This window comes from Uranotaenia lowii, chromosome 3, assembly GCF_029784155.1.
Source record: "Uranotaenia lowii strain MFRU-FL chromosome 3, ASM2978415v1, whole genome shotgun sequence".
NCBI lineage: Eukaryota > Metazoa > Arthropoda > Insecta > Diptera > Culicidae > Uranotaenia > Uranotaenia lowii.
Genome location: NC_073693.1, coordinates 342,453,151 through 342,477,985, shown reverse-complemented (window position 1 = coordinate 342,477,985; position 24,835 = coordinate 342,453,151). Strand labels below are relative to the sequence as shown.

The window sequence follows — 24,835 nt, the reverse complement described above, 5'->3', positions numbered from 1 at the left end:
GACTCGGCTCTCAACTAAAATGATGCATGACCACTACATTCAAGCAAAACAAGAAAAACATTTTATGGGATTTCGTTCCTATTGGATAATTCATCCCAGAAACAAGAAAATAAAAATATAAACCACAGCGCCCGTAGGGAGAATCGAACTCAAATCACTAACCAAATGGTCTTGCCAGACCGACATCTCAACCAGTGTACTATTTGAGCTTCATGCAGGAAGAGGGATATTTGTCATAGGCATTCTGCCACCGATCAATCACAAAAGAAACGCACGACAGTGGCTTCCCGGCGTTTGGCCTCCTTTCAAGGTATTCATTTGTCTTGCGATGGAAACGGGAAAGGGAACGGGAGTGGAGGAAACGGGAAACCCATTGAATGAGAACTGTGCTTTGCATACACACGATACATATACACAGCTGCTAAAGCCGGGCAGCTTGGCCGGTGCTTGTTTGCCGGTGAATTGAAGGAATATATTCTTGTTGCTTTTGCTACATACACACGCACAGCTTAGCCGTGGTTGTTTGCCGGCGAATTGAATTGAAGGAATGTTTTTTTTTGTTGTTGCTTTTACTGCATACACACGCACAGCTCGGCCGTGGTTGTTTGCCGGTAGATTGAAGGGATTGAATTAGAAGGATGTTTTTGTTGTTGCTTTTGCTACATTCACACGCACAGTGCTCGATTCGCTGGCTGCCTGGTGTTGGCCGGTATTTATTTCCATCCTTCTTCGTCTTGTGATGCGATAGGGAGGGACGTGAAAGCGTTTTTATTTTGTTTCTTTCAAACATACGCAATTCGGTTAACTTGGGAGATTAATGCCGGTGGGAGCAAATCGAATCAGCACCGATCGCGTTATCTTCTTGTACCAATGATGCTATGTAATTGACTACACGCCATTGGCACAGAGGCTGAATTTTGGGTGCAATCTTTATTGTGCTCCTTACAGACTTACCTTTGTCCACTCGACTTGACTCGAATCGGCTACTCTCGTGCCGTTTCCGGAGGACTGTTATTGTCGGAGAGTTAATTGCGAATTGATTGAGATGAGTTTTATGGGTGAAGTAAAATTTTTTTTCACCGAATAAAGAATTTATAAAGTAAATTTTTCGGAGAACTGTTCTTTATTTTTAAAGCAACAAGTTTATGGACTCAACTTAAATTTGTAATTGGAACTTCTGAAATACCTTCTTAAAACACAACATACATTCCACTCAATGGAACTTTTTAACTTGCAGCCACCAAGACAGTGGGAAGAAGATGCAACAATGTCGCGTCGGATATAATTGGTTATCATTATAATCATTATCATTATGGCGGAGGCTCAGGGCCTGACGAGATAATAATGATGAACACCCCATGATGAGCTGCAGAGCAAATCGTTCAGATCGCACGTGATTCATTACCGGGTCCATCTACGTCGATTTAAGCTGGATTAAAAATGTTGAGGCTGATTAATATTATTTAGTTCAAAATGAAACAGCTCAGGATCGCCCCTGATGGCATGTGGCAGGGATCGACACTCATTCTGAAACATTATCAAACTTTATAAAGATTTCATTGGACTGTATAACCGACTTAGAACTAATTACAATATTCCAACTCAACTTGTTCCTTCTTTGGACTTCTGACTATGGCCATTACACTCGGGCCTCTGACTTTGGTCACACAGGCTGCTGATGCTTTTACCGTCTCTGATGGCATGGCTTGCAAAAGAGACCAAACCTTGAGCTGACTTGGACGTTGTCAGATCTACGATTTTTCTCTGTAGATCTACGTATTTTAAGCATTTCTACGGAGCTACGGCTTGATGCTTAAAACCTACGGACTTTAAGCATTTACTACGAAATTTTTACGGATCAGTTTGGACTGATTGTTAAAATTTCTAAAACTTACCTTCAACATATTTCTGCAGGAGAATTTTAATCGTTCCTGTAATAAATCGATTATAAATTCCAGAAGAACGTTCTTTCATTTCCAAGTAACCTTCAATCAACATCAGTCCTTTTTTCGATTTCGTCAAACCTACGGACTTGAGTTGTTTGCAATCTGGCAACGCTGGCTCGACCCTTTGGATAATTTCTTCATGCTCAAGGAAAATCGATGATATTTTGGCACGCAACGCCAATCGTTAATACTAGCAGCATGGTGATACTGCTACTAGCCCTTTCTGGTATTAGGGTGGTTCAACGGAGCTCGTTCGATCCAGAACAGGAACTCTTAGCTTAGCTTAGCTTAGCTTAATTGACTACTCATATCCACCTTTAATCATTGAACTTGAATTGCTTAGATATGATCATTCATTTAAAACTTCAGATAACATAATTGATTCGACTTTGCTAAACTTATGCACTTAAAATTCCATGATCGCTGGTGTGGCTAAGCAGAACAAGTTTTACCTTTCCAATGGTGATGTGAATGTGCGTTTTGTTCTTTTGAATTTTCAACTTGTTATGTAGGTTGTGATAATTTTTCTTTGCCTCATATTGATTTCACAATTGCACGAAGAACAAATCATCAAAAAATATAACATTAAAAACCTTTCTATAAGAAAGAACATTAAATTTTCTCGTTTGGTTGTGACGTTTCATATGTTATTTTAAAAGGGTATTAAATTTTTAATTATGTAAAATAAATTCGAAAACTACTATTATCAATGATCCTTGCATGTTTCTACCTAAAACTTTTAACATGGCCAAGCTCAACTTTTAAAACACTTGTACTACTAAGAAAAATGTAGATAAACTTAAAATTTTCGAAAATTTTGAAGAGTGGATTGCATTCTTTACGTTCAATGAAATTTGTTCGAACCTTCCATAGAGATTTCAGTATATAGGTCTCTACTTACTCATTTTCGAAACGATAAACATAATTTCGAACATAATGTTGGGTAAGAAAAACTTAGTCGATTGAAAAAGCTCCCTAAACTTTGATAGAAGATGCTTTTGAATGCCGAAGAAGTTTTTCCTGAATCTACTTACATGCAAGCTTGAATTGCATTGGATTAGTTGAAAAGTTTCCATGGAAAAAATTATGGTTGGAAACATTTCATGTTTGGCTACTGAAAATTGAGGCCAGGACTAAACAAATTTTAAAATAAACAACAGCAAAAATGATTACATTCATTTCAATATGATTCAAATGCAAAATATAAAAAAATCGACATAGCTTGGCTATTATCTGGAACACATCAATCAAGGCCCTGGTTCTTCTGCTAGTAGAGCACACCGGTGCTCGTCCAGAGGGCAAAAGACCAGTCCCCTTCTCTCAAGGACTTCACATTCTAAAAACACTTCAGCGTAATTCGAACACAAAAATATTAGCATTTCAAAACAATTTAAGGAAAAAACAATTTATATAAAACTTCCAATAGCAAGCGATACACCAAATAATGAATTTCCGAAAAATTTTGACAAGCGAAAAAAAAACGCGTGCGCTTACCACGAGTTCACGCCTACTCTTCCTTTCCAGAACAGGAACTCTTGGTTTGAAACTGTCATTGCTTTGGTACAATGATTCAATAATGTTGGGTTTTTAATGTTTTGATTTTGATAAGACATAAAAGCATAAAAATAATTTAAAAAAACAGCGTTGATAGTTTTAAACGGTTCCTACATGCAAAATTTCCTTAAATGAGTCACGCCTTTCAAATTATCCTTTGCATCCTAAGGATAAATTTTGCTAAATTTTGATGTTGTAAAAGAAAAAAACCAAGAAAGCATTGATTACGACGTTTTTCATACAAACATCCGTCCAAAAAAGAATGAAATCGTGTGCTGGGCGATAATGAACCTCATTTTCTAACCGGCACTATTTTTGAAGGCGTTCATCGATTTTGACGAAACTTATCCAGGTACTAGATTAAGGTTGCCAGATTGCCCGGTTTTATCCGGGTTTCCCGGATATTTAATACTAAATTTGAGAACAGTCCGTCCCGGCCCGATTGCCCGGATTTCATTAAAAAATGCCAGGATTTTGCCCGGATTTATTCATTTTATTTGGCAAATTAAACAAAAAAAACAACAAACACCTCCAAAACGAACAAACACCTCCAAAGCAAATTTTATAAAAATAATCATGAAAGGTTTTTTGGAAGCCGCTTCAAAATCTATCAATGAGTTTTGATGAAATTTTTTTTTTCATTTTATTTGTTGATTTTTGTTGAGGAATTTCAGAGTTTTTACAAAATTTGCCCGTATATTGCTCGGATTTATGGTTGTCAATTTGAAATCGAATGCTTGGATTTTGCCAGGTTTTTAAATAAAAATTGCCCGGTTTGTCCGGCCCGGATACGTGCTGAAAAAATTCTGGCAACCTTATACTAGTTAGATCATACACTTTTACATCTTTGGACAAAATTTCAAGATTTTTCAATGAAAATTGTCAAAGATACAGAAAATATAGTGAAGCAATTCCAAATTTCCCTTTTTTCCGGGGTAAGCTGTATCTTTGTTCCCAGTCTTTGTAAAGACTTCAAATTTTGTAGAGCGTTAGTTGGATAGTAGAACTAGATTGTGTGAAAATTTCATGAAAAAATATCAACCGAGAGAGAAATGGCAGCTTGTGAAAGTTGGAAGTGGGTGCGCAGCTTCACGCGATTTCATTCTTTTTTTAACGCAACTGTCTCTGTGATTTGAATTAAAATCTTGAAAAAGATCAAATTCTTCATATATAAATTTAAATAAGTATGAGAAAAACTGCCATTTGCTTCTATTACTTGTTGGCATAAGGCAAACAAAATAAGTATCTATGAAATAAATGTAATGTAATTAAAAAAATCTTTGAACGTGGTATATTTTATAGATTAACACTTTCTATTAAACAAATTCATAAGTTTTTCATACAATTTTTTTTTAATAAAATTAAGTTAAAACTGTCATCAATAAAAATTTCCACCTCTAAGAATTTTACTAGAAAATCCAAATCGAGCACCGTATTCACATAGAATCCCACAAAAGAGACATTAAAATGAATTATAAAGTTAAACAAATTAACATATGTTTTGGCGCAAGGTTCCAGGGAAAATTTGGACCAGATTAAACTACGGGAAGGGGTCATGCAAAAAATCTGAAATTTGTATGGAATTTTGTTCGGGATGATCATAAAACTAGTTTTTTACCGATAATTTTGGATTTTATCAACCGATTTTTTTTAATTTGAGTTTTTTTTTAAATTATGACGACAACGAAAAGCTTTGGACGAGTTTGTATTATTTTTTGAGTGAGTTTTGTTGGTCCAGTTATTGGATTTCTATTGATATATAAATTTAACACCAGTTTTGGATAGATTTTTTGCAAATTAGCAATCAATGATGAGCTTTTTACTCTAAACACATCAAAAATTGAGGGTTTTTTTCTTCGAATTTTAACTGTTCCTACAGGAAAAAGCTTATTATTGATTGATAGTTTACCAAAAATCTATCCAAAACTAATGTTAAATTTATATATCAATAGAAATCCAATAACTCGACCAACAAAACGTCCGAACTCTTAAGGTTATAACTTACCGAAAAAAGGCATTATTTTGGATATTTTGAAGTATGTCTCCTTTCTTAGTTGAAATACATGTCAAATACATGTTCCACAAAATTGTGTGTTTTAACAATTTGAACAACTTTTTCAAATACACCAAGTTTGTAGATCGTATACTAAAAAAGATATAAAGTAAAAACTCAAAATTACAAGTATTATTTTCAAAATGCTCGTAACTTTTATGCATGGAAATCTTGATGGTGTATTCAACAAAGTTTCTTACAATATCAAGATCCACAACTTTTATGAAGACATCAAGTCTCCAAACTAATTATTTTAAGAAATATTTTTTTTATTTCCCTTCCAGGTGGAAAAACTACTTTTTTCTTTGATGAATTCGATAGATCATCAAAAAATATGAAAATGTTATTCTTTTATTGTTTCGATTATAATTGTTTTACCATCTTTATGGCATTCGCGACTTCATCAACGGTGCAGTTGGCGGATCGTTATTGAAAAACTTATCCGGTACAACTGTGTTCGATGTTTGCTTTTGGGCTCGAACTCGCGGATATCGGATCAGGAATGAAACTGTTATGAATACATCAAGTGTCTATCGTTTACCGTTTGTCCACAAATAATTTTGATCGCTTATTAGATGCATTCACCCCTGTGTGCAACAGTTCGATAGTGAAGCTAAAAAGTTTAAAATTTGTCCAGTGTTCAAATAAAGGTCTTCGTAAAATGACCAGCAAAAATATATAATAACAGTACCGAAACACGTCTCAAAATTCGGTCACTTATTGAAGTTGGTTCAAACGAACCCGTTAAATTTATCGCCACAATAAACCTAATGAGCATTACGGTTCTCTTCAACTTAAACTTGTTCTGTGAATAGTTTTGCGCCTACAACAAACTTGAACTTACCCCAAAGAACGCCTTGTTCTGCGGAATTTCAAAGTCACGCCGTGTTCTGCCTTTCGGAATTGCGGGACGCTGGAACTGTTTCAGAAGGAAGAATATGTGTAAGTCACGTTTTACGAATCAAAAATCTCTGGCTCGCGCCTCCCGACGACGACGACGGCTATAATTATGTCATATTTATGTCCATGAACTATTACACGAGCTCCATTTTTTTCTTTTTCAACAAACGGGATCATACGTACAAAGGTACCAAGTATATCTATGAATGGGACTGGATTATGACGGGTACCGTAAGATGACGGGCATTACGGTTAACTTTCGTCAGTGGAACGTGATCGGGTGTCATGGTTCAACACGTTGGAATCATCTTCATATTTATCCTAATGGCTTTAGGCGAGTTGAAGCAGAACAATAGAATTGTGAAGGAATTCTGCATCCATATTAGTGAGATAATCAGTTAGGAAACTTATACGGATTAAGATGGCAATTCCGGTCTTCTTTGGTCAAATGTTATTCTTGAAAAACTGAATTGTCAACTTTTCAAAATTGTCAAGAGTGTCGGACACGGAATTGTCAAAACTGTCAAAACTGCAATTTTATAAAAAAAATATCGAAATTGTCAAAATTGTCAAAATTGTCAAAATTGTCAAAATTGTCAAAATTGTCAAAATTGTCAAAATTGTCAAAATTGTCAAAATTGTCAAAATTGTCAAAATTGTCAAAATTGTCAAAATTGTCAAAATTGTCAAAATTGTCAAAATTGTCAAAATTGTCAAAATTGTCAAAATTGTCAAAATTGTCAAAATTGTCAAAATTGTCAAAATTGTCAAAATTGCCAAAATTGTCAAAATTGTCAAAATTGTCAAAATTGTCAAAATTGTCAAAATTGTCAAAATTGTCAAAATTGTCAAAATTGTCAAAATTGTCAAAATTGTCAAAATTGTCAAAATTGTCAAAATTGTCAAAATTGTCAAAATTGTCAAAATTGTCAAAATTGTCAAAATTGTCAAAATTGTCAAAATTGTCAAAATTGTCAAAATTGTCAAAATTGTCAAAATTGTCAAAATTGTCAAAATTGTCAAAATTGTCAAAATTGTCAAAATTGTCAAAATTGTAAAAATTGTCAAAATTGTCAAAATTGTCAAAATTGTCAAAATTGTCAAAATTGTCAAAATTGTCAAAATTGTCAAAATTGTCAAAATTGTCAAAATTGACAAAATTGTCAAAATTGTCAAAATTGTCAAAATTGTCAAAATTGTCAAAATTGTCAAAATTGTCAAAATTGTCAAAATTGTCAAAATTGTCAAAATTGTCAAAATTGTCAAAATTGTCAAAATTGTCAAAATTGTCAAAATTGTCAAAATTGTCAAAATTGTCAAAATTGTCAAAATTGTCAAAATTGTCAAAATTGTCAAAATTGTCAAAATTGTCAAAATTGTCAAAATTGTCAAAATTGTCAAAATTGTCAAAATTGTCAAAATTATCAAAATTGTCAAAATTGTCAAAATTTTCAAAATTGCCAAAATTGCCAAAATTGTCAAAATTGCCAAAATTGTCAAAATTGTCAAAATTGTCAAAACTGTCAAAATTGTCAAAATTGTCAAAATTGTCAAAATTGTCAAAATTGTCAAAATTGTCAAAATTGTCAAAATTGTCAAAATTGTCAAAATTGTCAAAATTGTCAAAATTGTCAAAATTGTCAAAATTGTCAAAATTGTCAAAATTGTCAAAATTGTCAAAATTGTCAAAATTGTCAAAATTGTCAAAATTGTCAAAATTGTCAAAATTGTCAAAATTGTCAAAATTGTCAAAATTGTCAAAATTGTCAAAATTGTCAAAATTGTCAAAATTGTCAAAATTGTCAAAATTGTCAAAATTGTCAAAATTGTCAAAATTGTCAAAATTGTCAAAATTGTCAAAATTGTCAAAATTGTCAAAATTGTCAAAACTGTCAAAACTGTCAAAATTGTCAAAATTGTCAAAATTGTCAAAATTGTCAAAATTGTCAAAATTGTCAAAATTGTCAAAATTGTCAAAATTGTCAAAATTGTCAAAATTGTCAAAATTGTCAAAATTGTCAAAATTGTCAAAATTGTCAAAATTGTCAAAATTGTCAAAATTGTCAAAATTGTCAACATTGTCAAAATTGTCAAAATTGTCAAAATTGTCAAAATTGTCAAAATTGTCAAAATTGTCAAAATTGTCAAAATTGTCAAAATTGTCAAAATTGTCAAAATTGTCAAAATTGTCAAAATTGTCAAAATTGTCAAAATTGTCAAAATTGTCAAAATTGTCAAAATTGTCAAAATTGTCAAAATTGTCAAAATTGTCAAAATTGTCAAAATTGTCAAAATTGTCAAAATTGTCAAAATTGTCAAAATTGTCAAAATTGTCAAAATTGTCAAAATTGTCAAAATTGTCAAAATTGTCAAAATTGTCAAAATTGTCAAAATTGTCAAAATTGTCAAAATTGTCAAAATTGTCAAAATTGTCAAAATTGTCAAAATTGTCAAAATTGTCAAAATTGTCAAAATTGTCAAAATTGTCAAAATTGTCAAAAATTGTCAAAATTGTCAAAATTGTCAAAATTGTCAAAATTGTAAAAATTGTCAAAATTGTCAAAATTGTCAAAATTGTCAAAATTGTCAAAATTGTCAAAATTGTCAAAATTGTCAAAATTGTCAAAGTTGCCAAAATTGTCAAAATTGTCAAAATTGACAAAATTGTCAAAATTGTCAAAATTGTCAAAATTGTCAAAATTGTCAAAATTGTCAAAATTGTCAAAATTGTCAAAATTGTCAAAATTGTCAAAATTGTCAAAATTGTCAAAATTGTCAAAATTGTCAAAATTGTCAAAATTGTCAAAATTGTCAAAATTGTCAAAATTGTCAAAATTGTCAAAATTGTCAAAATTGTCAAAATTGTCAAAATTGTCAAAATTGTCAAAATTGTCAAAATTGTCAAAATTGTCAAAATTGTCAAAATTGTCAAAATTGTCAAAATTGTCAAAATTGTCAAAATTGTCAAAATTGTCAAAATTGTCAAAATTGTCAAAATTGTCAAAATTGTCAAAATTGTCAAAATTGTCAAAATTGTCAAAATTGTCAAAATTGTCAAAATTGTCAAAATTGTCAAAATTGTCAAAATTGTCAAAATTGTCAAAATTGTCAAAATTGTCAAAATTGTCAAAATTGTCAAAATTGTCAAAATTGTCAAAATTGTCAAAATTGTCAAAATTGTCAAAATTGTCAAAATTGTCAAAGTTGCCAAAATTGTCAAAATTGTCAAAATGGTCAAAATTGACAAAATTGTCAAAATTGTCAAAATTGTCAAAATTGTCAAAATTGTCAAAATTGTCAATATTGTCAAAATTTTCAATATTGTCAAAATTGTAAAAATTGTCAAAATTGTCAAAATTGTCATAATTGTCATAATTGTCATAATTGTCAAAATTGTCAAAATTGTAAAATTGTCAAAATTGTCAAAATTGTCAAAATTGTCAAAATTGACAAAATTGACAAAATTGGCAAAATTGTCAAAATTGTCAAAATTGTCAAAATTGTCAAAATTGTCAAAATTGTCAAAGTTGCCAAAATTGTCAAAATTGTCAAAATTGTCAAAATTGTCAAAATTGACAAAATTGACAAAATTGTCAAAATTGTCAAAATTGTCAAAATTGTCAAAATTGTCAAAATTGTCAAAATTGTCAAAATTGTCAAAATTGTCAAAATTGTCAAAATTGTCAAAATTGTCAAAATTTTCAATATTGTCAAAATTGTAAAAATTGTCAAAATTGTCATAATTGTCATAATTGTCAAAATTGTCAAAATTGTCAAAATTGTCAAAATTGTCAAAATTGTCAAAATTGTCAAAATTGACAAAATTGTCAAAATTGTCAAAATTGTCAAAATTGTCAAAATTGTCAAAATTGTCAAAATTGTCAAAGTTGCCAAAATTGTCAAAATTGTCAAAATTGACAAAATTGTCAAAATTGTCAAAATTGTCAAAATTGTCAAAATTGTCAAAATTGTCAAAATTGTCAAAATTGTCAAAATTGTCAAAATTGTCAAAATTGTCAAAATTGACAAAATTGTCAAAATTGTCCAAATTGTCAAAATTGTCAAAATTGTCAAAATTGTCAAAATTGTCAAAATTGTCAAAATTGTCAAAATTGTCAAAATTGTCAAAATTGTCAAAATTGTCAAAATTGTCAAAATTGTCAAAATTGTCAAAATTGTCAAAATTGTCAAAATTGTCAAAATTGTCAAAATTGTCAAAATTGTCAAAATTGTCAAAATTGTCAAAATTGTCAAAATTGTCAAAATTGTCAAAATTGTCAAAATTGTCAAAATTGTCAAAATTGTCAAAATTGTCAAAATTGTCAAAATTGTCAAAATTGTCAAAATTGTCAAAATTGTCAAAATTGACAAAATTGTCAAAATTGTCAAAATTGTCAAAATTGTCAAAATTGTCAAAATTGTCAAAATTGTCAAAATTGTTCAAAATTGACAAAATTGTCAAAATTGTCAAAATTGTCAAAATTGTCAAAATTGTCAAAATTGTCAAAATTGTCAAAATTGTCAAAATTGTCAAAATTGTCAAAATTGTCAAAATTGTCAAAATTGTCAAAATTGTCAAAATTGTCAAAATTGTCAAAATTGTCAAAATTGTCAAAATTGTCAAAATTGTCAAAATTGTCAAAATTGTCAAAATTGTCAAAATTGTCAAAATTGTCAAAATTATCAAAATTGTCAAAATTATCAAAATTGTCAAAATTGTCAAAATTGTCAAAATTGTCAAAATTGTCAAAATTGTCAAAATTGTCAAAATTGTCAAAATTGTCAAAATTGTCAAAATTGTCAAAATTGTCAAAATTGTCAAAATTGTCAAAATTGTCAAAATTGTCAAAATTGTCAAAATTGTCAAAATTGTCAAAATTGTCAAAATTGTCAAAATTGTCAAAATTGTCAAAATTATTAAAATTGTAAAAATTATCTTTTTCACAATTCAGTTGAAAAAGATTTCTTTTCCAAAATTGGAGAAGAAGTCATCATTTTTTCAATTTTATGTATCCATCTTCCGAGTATGTTTTGTCAAATTAGTCTCGTAAATCAAACTTGAAAAAAACGTATTCGCAGACCGAAACCAATTATGTTGATTTTTTACTTACCTTTTGTAGTTCTTGTGGAAGTAAATTTTCAATTATCAGTTTGAAGCCTAACATGAACTCCAGTTTTTACAAAAAACATGTCATGCTTCCCGCTTTGCCGAAACTTCGATCCATATTTATGAGTCAAAACAAAAAAAAAATAACAAGGTTGATCACTGGAGCAAAATTTTTCCTGTAACGTACTCTGTTCATAAAATCGATTTAGGGTTCAGGCTTAATTTCACACAAAGTATTCCGAAACGCTTTGTAAAGCAGTCTCAGAGGCCTATCTTTCACCCAACTTAATAAACCGCTTAGTACATTCATTAGTCGTTAGGAAGAGATCAACGTAGTTACACACTGTTGTTAGAAAAGGTGTAATTGACGAGAGAAGAAAAAAAAAGTAAACAAGGCAATTTATTGACCACCTTCCTTTCCCATTTTGTCTGGGGTATCCGGTTGATTTATGGATCACGAGGTCACGCTCCACCGACCGAGAGGGAATTGTGATTTATTGTCCGGTTTAAGAATAAGGATTAGCCGGGTTTTTTTCAGGAACACGTGGCATTTGACGCCTCGGTTTCGACCAGGAAAGCGAAAATTTATTGAACATTTTTCACTTGCTTGGTTGTGGGTCCGAATCGTGGTTGTTACCTTGATCCTGACTGGGCGATTTCGGGAGGATCCGTTTGATGAGGGATTTTCCTCGCTGCAAGGGCGACATGGAACTGGAAGCTTCGGCGGCCTTCTTGGCCTGGATCTGCTGGTTCAGATTGCGGATCGCGTTCTCGTGATACTGCCGCAGGTAATTGAACTTGTGAGCCACCGTGGGTGGTCGGATTGCGAGCTTGATCAACAGAGCGTCCTTCTTGACGAAGCCTTCACCTTGAAGATCACCGATCGGGACGAAGTTTTTCCACCCGAAAGGCATCCAGGGTTGAAAGTTGTGTTCTAACGATTTTTTGATGGATTTTTTCGGGGATTCATGAACTAGGGTAACGGTAAATTCATATCTGTGAAATGAACAAGATTACATTTGTCAAACTCAAAGAAACACCTCTTCAGCTATTCTCAACTCACACATTTGGAATTCCATCAAGAAGTTCCACAAAAATGCAACCAAACAACCCTTTGGCTTCTCCATTTCCAGCTGGGTAAACCTGTAACCTCCAGGAACCACCCAAGTCATCCTTAACGGCATCCGAATACAGGCAGGATCCATTTTCCAGAGCAGCTGCCACACCTCGAATACAGCAAGCCTCGTTTGCACAATCGACGGAACATTCCCTGTAAAAAAGACAGAAAAAAATCATAAAATGCTACACCATCCCCCTTGAAAAAGAAAAAAAACATTCTTACTCCCTCAATGCGGTGTTATCGGCCTCCAGCTTATCGGCATATTTGCGCAAACAGTCGTACTTCTCCACCAGGTGGACTGGACGCACCGAAAACCGCACCTCGAAGCAATCGTTCTCGAGAAAGCGTTCCTGCAGAAGTTTCTGGTCCACGAAATGGTTCTGGCCCCAGCCCTTCCGAAGTTGGAAGCTGTCCTCGTCCTGGTACGAGTGTGGATCGGTGCGGTGCGGTAGCTCGATCAAGTAGTGGTACCTGAATGTGTGGAGATATACGTTTTATATTTTTTAATCTACGGGTCGAGACCAACCAACTTTTTCATTTTTAGGATAATAGATCATCAGGACTCTAGGTCTTCTGACCCGTTGGTCGTTGAACCTACAGGTCTCCAACTCCAGGCATATAAAAAAAAAGTCACTAAGTAGTTAGACATGGTCGTCAAACATCCAGACCGTTAGGTCTGTTGGTCTCCAGGACTTCAGCTCTTCAGTATTCCAGGTCATTGATCAGCTTTCAAGATTACGAGGCCTCTAGTTCGGAACCCTTTTCATTGGCCAGAACTATAAGAAGTTTGGCTCTCAAGCTTCTAACCTAGATCTTTACACTTCTGGGTTGCAAGGTCTTCAAGTTGTCGGGTCTCAATGTCATCAGGCCACTATTTTGTTTGTGTTCTAGACCGTCAGACCTCAAAGTGATCAATTCTCTAGGACATGCTGGTCATCAAGTCTCCTGAGTGGTCAGGCTTCCAGATCATTCAAAACTGTAGATAGTCATGCTACTGAGTGTTTATTTTGTGCATCTCGATAGGCCCGGATTGTTGGATAAGCGTTGAAGCTTTTGGTCCCCAAAATGGTTAAGATCCCATTCCTTCCAAAGTTGAAAGCTGTCCTCGACCTGGTACGAGTTTTTTTTTTGTATTTTTAAATCTACACGCACAGACTAAACAACTTCTAGGTCGTCGAACCTACAGGTCAACACAGAGCCACTAAGTAGTTAAACGTGGATGTCAAACATTCAGACCGTTAGGTCTGCAGGTCCTCAGGCCTTCAAACCTTCAAGTTTTTAGGTCGTAAGCTTTCTAGATAACCAGACCTCTAACTCGTCACGCTTTCAAGTAGTCGGAACTCTAAATCGTTACGCTCCTGAGTTCTACGTTGTAAGCACTCTAAGTCATATGGCTTAAAAGATGAAAAAATGGTATTTTGAAATCTACACGCACAGACCAACCAAAGCTAAGATCGTAAGACCAATAGGTTATCAGGGCCCACGGTCTTCTGACCCGTAGGTCGTCAAACCTACAGGTCTCCAGCTCCAGGCATATAAACAAAAAACCACTAAGTAGTTAGACGTGGTTGTCAGGCATCCAGACCATTAGTTCAGTAGGTCTCCAGGCCTTCAGCTTTTCAATCTTATAGGTCTTCTTCTTCTTCATTTCTTCTTCTGGAGCACATGAAAATTCTTGAGGTCCACTATCAATCTTCTAGGTCATTGATCAGGTTACTTGATTACTAGGCCTTTAGGTCGCCACCCTTTTTAATTGGTAAGAACTCTTAGAAGTTTGACTCCTAAGCTTCTGACCTTAGGCTTTGAGGTTCGTGGATCTTCTGGGTTTCAGGATCTTCAAGTGATCGGGCCTCAATGTCATTAGGCAACTATCTTGTTAGTCTTCTAGTCCATCAAAACTGAAAGTGGTACCACATTTTTGAAAGGAGGAAGCACCTTATGGCACTAGAAGTGAAGTGAAGCCTTGAGACGCCGAGATAAAAGTTCATGATTTAGTTTATACTGACTGAAGTTTGTCCACCTAAAGAGTTTACCATGTACTCGCACTAGCGCGAGTATGATCTCCCGTTTGAAAAACAACTTCTTTACTGCTCTAGATTGGATCAATGTCAGTATATTCTGGTAAAAGTGAAAGTTCAAAAAGTTAAAAATTTTCCCAAAAGAATATTCATATTTTTCGTATTGTGAATCCTGTCCCGAACAGGATGATATCAAAATTATAACACAACCCTATCACAACGATATATTATTATCTAATTCAAATACAGTTTCTTCATTTTTGTCGTTCCGAAAAAAATGTAAATTGATACAAACAAGTTTTTTTTCTTCTTCAGTATTCCTGCTTCGAAAATTTTTATTGGAATTTTGAGGCTTTCATTCCAATTCATCACCCAGCAAACCCAGTAGTGTTTTGGGGTTAATCCCTCCCTCCCCCCATGGGGGCTCAAAAAAGCAAGCGAGGTATTTTACTCTACACTTAAAATTTTTAATTCATAAACAAATTATTATAATAAAGTGAAGTTAAGTTATTCAAGAGTAGCAATCTAGACTAAAAACTAATGCCAAAACCTCAAAAACCCATGCCAAGTTCAAAAGTTCAAATTTCTGCTACATTTTTCTAAATTCTCTCACTTGTTCATAGAAATTCAGGTCTGAATATTAAATTTTAAATTAGACCCATTCCGGAGGTTCCGGTTCCATTTTTCCATAACCAAAATTTTATTTCTTTTTTCGTATTTCTGATTCTGTAGCCAGTTAAGGATTCTTGATTTACAGTTCGAATAAGAAATTAGAAATGAACAGCTGCTTTGAAATCCTGCTTCAAAATTGGCTTGCATTTCATATCAAATTTAAATCATGTTTTTTCGCAAATCATATACTTTTCAATATTTTAATAAAGGTTTTCTAAATATGAAAATAGGAAGAAAATTTGGAGTTCTGAAACTTTATTCTTACCCGAAATTTAAACATTTGAAGCTTTTAAATGGCGTTCCAAGATTGGAAACTCAGATTCAGATTCATCATTTGAAATTCACATTTTTATTCAGATTCCTGATACAGATTAAAAATAAATAATTTAAATAATGAATTTAGATTAAACTAGAACTACAGAATTTAAATAAAAGATTTAGATTTATTAACGAGGGCTTTAAAAATTGCCTCAAAAAATTCTGTTCGGGCATATTTCAGAAATTGTATAGAAATTTAGAAACAAGTTCAAAGTTAAATTTCTGAATTCAGGTTCAGAATTCAGATTCAGAATGCAAATCCAAAATTCAGAAAAAGATTTAGCTTGTAAATGAGTTTTACAATCAACATAAAATTGTTGAGGAATTCAAGAGAACATGAACTTAGAAATTTGCTTGACAATTCAATTCGATTAAACAAAAAAAAATTATCAAAATACACACATTCAGTTGAAAATAACAAATTTAAAGTAGAATTTGAGTGACTTCTCTTAAAGCCCAAATCTAATTTAAAAAAAATCATCTACAGGATTTTCATTATGAAATGAAAAATATGAATTTATGAAAAATATTGGCTGTTAAAGAAACTTGTACCTTATCTTCATCTAAAAAATCTGCACAAAATTCTATATTTTTCGATGTCTTGCTAAACATGATTGATATTGCAGCTTTTAAAAGCCAAATTTCAATCTAAAATTATAGATTTGATCGGAAAAAAAATTTTATCGCTTATTTTTTTTTTTTGGAAGATTTTATTTATTTCCATCAAAGGTTAGAATCTTGAAATTTGCAAAAAAGTTAGGAAGGACGATTGCGCTTGTTTGACTTAAGTATAAAATAATTTTTTTTTAGAAATTGAAGGCTACCCTAAAAAGAACTTGTTGGATGCTCAAATCAAATAAGCTTGATCTACCAACTCTTTAAAAAATTAAAAAAAATTTAACCATCGATGAATGAAAATTTCATATTTTGTTTCTTAATGTTTAATTATAAAAATTAAGGCCACCCTATAGGTTAAGACCACTTTTCTCAAGTAACAATTTAATACGATTATATTTCACTTACAAAATTTCTTTAACATGCATTCTTTCGGATTCATTTTCACAATTAAAATCCATAGAATTAGGAAAAAACGACAAGGGTTACATAATTTAGAAAATTTTACTGTAGAGTTGTAAACAAAATAACAGAAACAGTTTTAGGGTTCATTCAGGAAAAAATAGATAAAATTCTTACAAAAGATATTCAGGGGAAAAAAAATGTGCAAATCTTGGTTTAAATAGAAAAAAAACCCCAACAGAGCAAAGCCAAGCTGCTTAACAACTTAACGATTAGACATTCCGCGTTTTAAAAGTTAGGTATTTGAAAGAGTTATTTTACAATTATAGTTGAGTATTTATTTTAATTCCTAACTTTTGAAATTGAGTCCTAGAAATGCCTTTTTTATAACGATTCAAATAATAAATTACGGATTTCAAGGTTAATTCAAGAGAAAAACTTTTTGTATCTAGTTTAATTGGTCAATAATAACCTTATTCTTCTCAACCACAAAATATTTAGAAACATAAGTAAGAGATTATGATTGCAGTTCAAATCAGATTCATTTTATTCTAAACTCGATTATTTTTTGAGAATTTAGTTTGAAACTTTGTTTGAAGCAGTTTGAATTTTTAATAATTTATTCAGTCAGTAAAGCCTAAATCGGCCAAGACGGGTATGTCTTTAATTTGCAATACACTGAACCCATATTCACTCTTAAAATACACATGATTTTTCACTTAAAAACAAGGATCCAGTGATTTTCTTCCATTTAAGTGCGACATATTCATTTCACTTGGCAGTCACTTAAATTTCAAGTGAATTCATCCGCATTCACTTCAGTCGTCACTTGAATTTGAAGTGAGAAAAAATATTCACTTCCCCATCACTTGAATTTCAAGTGAATGTCGGATTGTAATTGTGTTTATTTTCAGAGTTCAAAATGGCAAATTTTAAAGAGCAGTGCTTGAAGCTTACGCTGGATTTGGATTTTCCCAATTCTTTACTAGGCGATTTTGGCGGTAGTTTGTGTTAAACGTGATGTAAGAAAAAGTTATTTAAATGTGTTATCATGTTTCAGCTTGTAGGTTAAACTGGACTGGATAAATTTCTTAAAATTCAAATGAAATGACGTATGGCGATAATTTACTACAGATGTCACTTATTTTTTAACTGAAAATTATTTTGCGTTTATAAAAGCCAAAAAATATATTTACAGGCTCATTTTTGCTTGAAGTACAAGTTCTTTGACCAATAAAAATTCATCATAAAATTGGTTTTAACTCGCTCGAGACCGATTGCACACAGTTTGTGTAATGGAATTTTAAGCCTTTTTCGTAACAATCATTCATTGTGAGATTACTATTGCTCGGAAAAAATATCCCTATACCGCCACAAACCGTGAAGTTTAGAAAAAAGGTATTGAGAATTGATTTTGATGAAAACAAACAACATAAAAGTTATCTAAGAGTAAAGTATTATGAGCACGAATGTCGCAAAAAAGCTTCCGGTACAATTTAAAACCATATTTAAAAAAACGAAATCTTCAAAATGAATACAAATTTTATTTTGTATTTGTGGTTTCCCAACTGACTCTGATTAAATATGAAATTTAAATTTTGCATCCAGAACTAAAACTTTGAAACTGCGATCACCTGCTATTTGAACCCCAAATAAAATTCTTATATTGATATGTTTATCTAAATTGTAAAACTTTAATTCGAGCTGAATCTGAATCCGATTTTTTTTTATTTTAATTCTGGATCTGAATCCTGCCGTTTGAACTTGAGTTCAAAATCAGAATTCCAAATCTGACAACGATTCCAGATAACAATTTCTTTTAATTGTGAATCAAAAAGCGAAATTTCTATCGAAGCCCTCAGCCATAAATCTCTTATTAGGATTCTGAATTTTCGGCTTTGAATTCTTTTTGAAACTTAATTTGTAAATCTTAATAAAAATTGCGAATGATGAAACTGTTTTATTCATTTGTTTCAATTCTTGATCATCATTATGAAACATTCTTTAATTACAATCCTGCAAAAGAATTGCCGAAGTGTTGTAATTCCCAATTGTAATTTTAATTTTTTTCACATTCCGAAATGATGACTTTCAAATATGGAAAATGCATTTCGTTGAGGTTAAGAATGTAAAACCAAGATTCGATTCAAATGTTTTTTCCCAATGATTATCCAAATTGGATTTCAATAACAAAAAAACTGAATAAAGAATTTGAAATCTGATCACAGACATCGAATATTACTGCTTGTAAGCAAATTTGGAACCACAAAATCCAGATTTATTCTAACCTAAGCTTACCGGATATTTCTCTGTCAACATCCGTTGTTTTAACTAATATCCGCCAATTTCAAAATTATTTGATGATAACAATAAAGAAAATCTCTTAAAAACCAGAACAAATCAGTCAATTTTAAATCATATTTAAAATTTCCAAGAAATCGTGCATGTCAATTTAAAAGAAATTTACTAAAAAATTAGGACGCAAGAAATTAATGAATCAATTCATATTTTCGTTTGATTTTGCAAATAAAATGAACAAAATCGGGCAATATCTAGACAATCTGGCACTAAGTCTTATCTTATTGAAATTCGATATTCGGTCGGTTTAAAATTTCTATCAATAAGGGAGACATTTTTTGAAAAACTGAAGTAGAATTGTTAACCTGGAATAACATTTAGAGGTTTTCGCTTTAGTGAGTCGAGATTATTAGTCTTGAATCATTGTAGATTTGATTAAGAATTTAAAACTTTGTGTTTAGAGAAGAACATTTCGCTTGGCATTTCTACGGCCGTGATCATAAGTATGTGGGTAGCGGTAAGGCTTACTCGAGAAGACTTTTATGGCAAAATTATACCTTATTTTGCTATCATGCCTTGAAAATTAAATTTAGATGTATTTTGCCCAAATAAAGGTGATACAATGCCAAATTTGGGGTCTCACTTTTCCTATACGGATACCTCGATCATCCTTAGTGTAGGTTTGCTCTAAAACCTTACTGATGGCTCGTTTTGCCAACGTTTCGAAACGAGTTTTGTAAGCATTAGACTATGCTCACCAATGGTTGCTAAACCTCGAATCGAGTACATTCAGCAACATATCTATCAACCCATCATCGCACCAACAGTCGCTAACTTGATTCGAGAAATAGCATTCGAGCAGTAAGTTGTTACAGGATTCGTTTATTTAGCAACCCGGTAGCAACGCAGCCGGTCGTCGCTATCAGAAAATAAACAAACACAAATATCAACCTGGATAGCAACAATGGGTGCGAAAATCAGTAAGTAGATAAAAACGCAACCAATCAAAGCATCCAAAATACCGACCGAAATAGCAACGCCCGGTGGGTTTGGTCTTACGATGCCATTTTTGGGTATAATATACTGCTAAAATTTGGCATTTTTGTGCTTTCTAAAATGTTAGGCACCGAAAATACGAACCTGTTTAAAAATTTCACATTCCAACTCCATGATGCTAACCGTTAGAAGAATTTAAATTTTTACTCATGCCCAAAATATGTCCATAATATTAGGTGGCGAGTTGATTCGTTTCCCTAACATAGTTGGCAAGGTTGCCGAAATCACTGAAAAATCTTAAATTTCACATAATTTTGAGCCAATTTTCATCACAGAACACAAAGTTTTAGAAATATTCACAGCTTCACATAACATTGAAATTTTGGTCGCTTTTCCCAAATTCAATTTTTTATGTCAATGGAAACTTTAGATAATTATCAATGAGTGGAAAAATATGATAAAATTGGTAATGTTAATTGATTTTTCTTAAAAAGACGCCACATGACATGACTTTTGAATAAAATTAATGGAAAAGGCATCACAGAAAACTGTCACATATTTTTTGGGTAAAATCATAGAGTCAGATTTTTTTTTCGTCGAAACACAGAATCTTTTTCGGGAACCTTGTTAAGGGAACTGTTTGAATTAATTAAATAGAAGAAAGGAGGTTTATATAGGTGAATCTTAAGTTTTCAAAATAATGATAACTTAAGATGCCTATTTTTGCAATGACTGAAAAATCAACACGCAAAATGCACTCTATGCCAGTAACGAACAAATTTGCTGTTTGTTTATTGCTGATTTTTTATCACAGAAAATTTCATACCAAACTATGCTCCCATTTTGATCTCACTTTTCTGCACTACCATAAGGCTGCCATGTCATAATTTTTTCAGCACATATCCCGGCCGGACAAATCCGGGCAATTTTATCTAAAAGCACGACAAGATCCGAGCATTTGATTTCGAAATGATCGACCAAAAACCGAGCAATATCCGGGCTAATTTTGTCAAAACCCAAGAATTATTCAACAAAAGTCAAGAAAAATAACCAGCAGATTTTAAATCTTTTTTTTGGCTTCCCAAAAACCTGCATGATTTTTTTTTCCTAAACTTGCTCAAAAAAAATCTATTTTGACGCACTATTTACAACAATTTTTTTTGTATAATTTGGAATCAAAGTTAATAACTCCGGGACAAAACCCGTGCTTTTTTCACTGAAGTCCGGGCCAGACCGGACTTTTCCCAATTTTGTTTTTCAATATCCGGGCAAACCCCGATAAAATTGGCCAATCTGGCAACCTTACTCTATTATAATAATTTAAACTATAATGTTGGCTCGTTTTGTTATCTTGAAAAAAAAAAAATCAAAAACATAATAATGCTTTAATTTTAGTCTCAATGTCTTATTTAGGTATTGGTTAGGCATCATCTTTCGAAATATTGATGCTTTAATGAAATCTAATTGTGCCATCGGGAAAAAATCGATACTAAATTAGGCTATCGTGTTGATATTTATAGCCTATTTTGGTATTTATAACTTTTTTTTTTAGTTCAAAACTACTTTTTGTCTTCTGAAAAGTTTTTCTCAAGATTAAAATATTCACTTTAATAATTGTTAAGATTTTCACAGTGTTGACAGAATAAATTATGATTTTTTATTGGGAATTTTCACCTTTTTTCATATATCTTTCAGCTTCATGGCGTTTGAGTTTCGCCTAAGAATTGTCCAATGAAAGTGAAATTATGCACGAATTATTTTCTTGATAAAAGGATAAATATTAAGCGGTGGAAGCAGTGAAATTTGGGGTTTTAAATAATTCCATATAGCAAAGGGCCACCCTATTGTATATTTGTTAGGGTGGCGATGGATGTTTGGGAAAAATATCATGATAGAATTTTGAAAACCGGCCATCTTCATTTTGTAGATTGGCCAAAAAAAACTGACCTATGCTAAATTTCAGTTCAAGTTTCGGTTTTCTGACCCTCAAAAATCACCAAAGGGAGGGCTCTTTAATTCTGATGTCAAATGACTTAAACATGCCTGAAATGTCGAAATCTAGTGTTATCTGGTTTTATCTCGTTTCAAGCATTTCTAAGTCATTTGGAATCAAAATAAAATTCTTTAAATTTTGGCATCAAAATTAAAACTCCGATTTTCCGATTCTCCTTTGGCAACACTTTTTTCAAGAAAACACTTGATTTTGAAATATTAGCCATTTTTAACTAATTTGGCATCAACATTATAATTTATATTTTTCCAAATTCCTTTGGTCCCCCCTTAAGTGGTATTTGAGGGTTAAAAATCGAAACTTTGAGTGCTTTGAGGCACCCCTAAATCAAGTCTGATTGAGCTGAAATTTTGCACAATTTAGTTTTTGGGCCAACCTACAAAATGTTTATGGTCGGTTTTCGTAACTCGACAAGACCCATTTGGCTGCGACCCTAAAATGTATCGATGAATTACGAATAAAAAGCCTTCATTTAGATATCTAAAGTTTTTTCTTGATGAAATAAAAATTGGACTATGAATTAAAAATATTTTGATTGGAAATTATGCTTAGAAAGCTTCCTCAAATGGAAATATTTTAATGATGAAAAATAAGAATTTGGGTTATTTGGGAGTCATTTATGACCCTTTTTCAATTGCCTTTCTTTGTCCTGTCAACATTTGTGTATTTTTTTTCTTCCGGCATTTTTACCTTTTTAAATTTTTTAATTAAATTCGCTTTTTTCATCTTTCGGCAGGCATTTCCAAGGAAAATCATTCTCGGAAATGTTTTGGATTGAATTTGGATAGTAATCAAAAATCTTCCCTACGTCTTATTACTTGCTTATTACTATTTTTGCCACACCATGGCTGTAACAAAGTATTAGTTTTATAGATACCTTCGTGAATTTTTCAAAAAATTTGTGATTTAAATTTAAAGAATCTGAAGATGTCAAAATGTATCAAATAACGTTAACTTTCCATCTATTTTTCAAAAAATTCTACAGAGATTGCATTAACTTTGACGGATAATTGATAAAAAAGTACGGTTTTACGGTTATAACAAAGTTACGGTTTAAACTTTTTTTGTGGTTATAATTAAAAAACTTAAAAAAAAAAATCTATTGTGTGATTTACTGCTTCTAACTTCTGCTTATTTGGGCACTAAGTGAAGTTTTTGTTGAGCTTTTGGTAGCCGATCTACATACATCCTTTTTCCGATGACTGATTTCTCGATTATTTTTTCCTGGACTTTGAAAACGTAAAAATGAATACTTGCAGCTTAATATTGTCTGAGAATCATATTTCAGTTACGTTATAAGGTTTCCCATACTTTGATTTTTTTTTTAAATCGATTGAGAAACAAAATAGATACATCGATTTTAAATTTCTCATATTTCAATATTCGAACTCTACGCAAAATGCCTACCTTCCCTCGATACCATCGTACAGCTGCAGGAAGACGCTGGCACTCAAGTTCCGCGCATCATCAAACCCATTGGGGTGTATCTCCAGGCGCCAGGTATTTCCCAAATCATCTCGCACCAAATCCGAATACTGCACCTGATTGTTGGCCCGAGCTTCGCTGTAATTCCGCACCGTAAATTGCCACGTCGACGGGGCCGGCATCAACTTACAGTAGAATCGGTGTTCCGGAACATTTGGGGCCAGCAGTTCCAACTTTTTCGTGAGAACCTGACACTGAAGCTCCAGCTGATGGTGCTCGTTTTCGTCTGATGAAGCCTTCGAGATGGTTTCTTGAAGGGCGTACAGGTTAATCTCGAGTTTGTCCAGCTCTTTGGAGAGGATCGTATTCCAGGCGTCGACTTCCGCCAGTTTGGCATTGTACTGCTGATGGACCTCCCGGAACTCTTGCTGCACCAGAATGTTGATCGATTTGATCAGTCCATCTTTGGATTGTTTTAAGGAATCCTTACGCCCTTCCAAGATTTGTTTTATCCTTTCCGAGACCAATCCAAAAGTATCCTGAGCCTTCCTTAGCGCCAAACTCAGATTTACGATCGTTACTGATGGTTCCGGTTTCGCGATCAGATTCTTGAGCGACTCGATTCCTCCTCCCCACCGGAACTTGATGAAATCCGAAAGACACACACTTCCCATACAGTTTGGGCAGATGTCCTTGCCGGATTTCTGCAACCAATCTCGGATGCAGCCATAGCAAGAAAAATTTCGAACATCTAGGACAAAGATGAGGATCGTCCGTCGTCTTCAAACATATCTGACACTCTAAACTTTCGCTCAGCTCCTGGAGCAGCTGTTGCTGTTGTTTTTGCTGGCTCAGCTGGCCCACATCCTCCTCTGTCATCACCAGCGAACAAATGTTACCATCCAGGCCTCGATAGTTGTTTTGGTAAACAACAAGATTTTGCCAGCTCAAACGAGGGCTTTTTTGAGGTCACACAGCTCCTAGCCAACAGATCTGCTGATAACACGGCAGCTGCTTTTCTTATCGGCCGAAAACGGATGCGCTACGCTGGCACGCGATTTGTTAATGAAACTACTACTGAACAAACTATTTTTCGTCCCGTAAATCAACCCGTAACTTAAGAAAAATCAACCTTTTTCGCGTTGGAATCTCGGAAAAACTAACCCTGGGATGGGCTGACTTGAGTGACGAATCCCCAACACCAACAATTTTCCCTCTCGCGAGATTCTATTTTTGGCCTGACGGGCATGAAAATTTTCCTCGAAAACAAACCGGTGCGGGCCAGAGCGAATATGAACTAACGTCGGGAACCATGTTCTAGAGAAAAAAAAATCTGATCGGGAAAATGGAAACTGAGAGTAACATCTCTGAAAATAGCTTAATTGGGAAAGTGACGTTGC

General features: G+C 33.0%; 1 protein-coding gene and 1 pseudogene across 1 annotated transcript in view; one reads left to right on the top strand and one right to left on the bottom strand.

Annotated features, from left to right (window-relative positions):
* Window positions 1–24,835, top strand: part of LOC129756623 (A disintegrin and metalloproteinase with thrombospondin motifs 9) — a 935,923-nt gene that overhangs the window by 585,736 nt on the left and 325,352 nt on the right. The gene's annotated exons all lie outside the window — the stretch shown is intronic.
* LOC129756611 (E3 ubiquitin-protein ligase TRIM37-like) lies at window positions 12,125–24,618 on the bottom strand (annotated as a pseudogene).